Consider the following 1,680-nt stretch of genomic DNA (forward strand, 5'->3'; position numbering starts at 1 on the left):
AGCCCAGGAGTTGGAGGTTGCTGTGAGCTGTGATGCCATAGCACTCTACCCAGGGGGATAGCTGGAGGCTCCGTCTCAAAAAAAAAAAAAAAAAAGAACAGGGAACAAAAAGCATGGTTACTTCCCTGTAACATACAGATTGAGCAGTCTCAGCTTCCCTGTTGGAATGGGGAAGTTCAGATAGAACCTCTCTTCTGATCTGCTGTTCCTCTGGCCCAGACTATGATAGGAGTGACCTCTGTTGGCGGGTCCTTAAGAGACAGCAGAAATGAAGGCAAGTGATTTGCCTTAGCACCACTAAAATAACCTCTGTCAAATTCTCTTATCCCAATCCAAAGACACCTTTAAAGGTAGCAACATTATTAGATGCTATTAGAAAATGCTGGTGGTCTTGGTTTGGTGCCATCCCACACTTAAGGCAGGAAGATGGTGGCCACAACGAAGATGAAACAGTCACTGGAGTCAATCAACTCAAGGCTCCAGCTCATTATATGAAAAATGGAAAGTACCGGTATGTGCTGGGTATAAACACACTCTGAAGATGCTCAGACAAGGAAAATAAAATTAGTCATCCTCACCAACAACTGTCCAGCTTTGAGAAAATCTGAAATAGAGTACTATACCATGTTAGTCAGAACTGGTGTTCATCACTACAGTGGCAATAATATTGAATTGGGCACAGCATGTGAAAATACTACAAAGTAGGCATACTATCATTGACCCAGGTGACTCTGATATCATTAGAAGCATGCCAGAGCAGACTGGCAAAAAGCAAATCATGCACATTTTTTCTTTCATAAAACTTGCCAGAACTTGTTAAAAAAAAAAAGAAAGAAAGAAAAAGAAAATGCTGGGTTTTGGCTCGGCAGCCATAGCTCAGTGAGTAGAGCGCCAGCCACATACACCAAAGCTGGCAGGTTCAGCCTGGCCCCGGCCAGCTAAACAGCAATGACAGCTGCAACCAAAAAATAGCCGGGCGTTGTAGCAGGCACCTGTAGTCCCAGCTACTTAAGGAGGCTGGGGTAAGAGAATTGCTTAAGTCCAGAGTTTGAGGTTGCTGTGAGCTGTGACACCACAGCACTCTACTCAGGGCAACATAGTGAGACTCTGTCTCAAAAAAAAAAAAATGCTAGATTTGAAACAAAACAAAAACTACCCAGGTATTGTGGCTGGCACCTGTAGTCCCAGCTACTTGGGAGGGTGAGACTAGAGCAGCAGTTCTCAACCTGTGGGTCATGACCCCCAGGAACTGTGTAAAAGGGCTGCGGCATTAGAAAGGTTGAGAACCACTGGACTAGAGGACTACCTGAACCCAAGAGATTGAGGTTGCTATGAGCTATGGTGATACCACAGCACTCTACCCAGGGTGACAAAGTGAGGAAGAAAGAAAGAAAGGAAAGAAAGCAAAGAAAGCAAAGAAAGGAAGGAAGAAAGAAAAGAAAGAAAGCTGGATTCAGTACTAGACAGGGTTAAGATTTTCATTCCAAGTATACCAAATATTAGTGGAGTAACCCCAGGCAAGAGATCTTACAACCCCAAGCCCCAGTTTCCCTTTTTGCAAAATGGACATAATAAATAATCCTTAATAATAATCAAGAAGTGGCTTGGTGCCCGTAGCTCAAGCAGCTAGGCGCCAGCCACATGCACCAGAGCTGGCGGGTTCAAATCCAGCCCAGGTCC

General features: G+C 44.6%; 1 protein-coding gene and 1 pseudogene across 1 annotated transcript in view; one reads left to right on the forward strand and one right to left on the reverse strand.

Annotated features, from left to right (window-relative positions):
- The window catches only part of ATP6V0E1 (ATPase H+ transporting V0 subunit e1), a 49,832-nt gene that overhangs the window by 20,051 nt on the left and 28,101 nt on the right, over positions 1 to 1,680 (reverse strand). The window lies entirely within an intron of this gene.
- LOC105887176 lies at positions 427 to 820 on the forward strand (annotated as a pseudogene).

Source organism: Otolemur garnettii, unplaced genomic scaffold (genome assembly GCF_000181295.1).
Source record: "Otolemur garnettii isolate 467f Iridium unplaced genomic scaffold, OtoGar3 scaffold00003, whole genome shotgun sequence".
NCBI classification, from domain to species: Eukaryota; Metazoa; Chordata; class Mammalia; order Primates; family Galagidae; genus Otolemur; species Otolemur garnettii.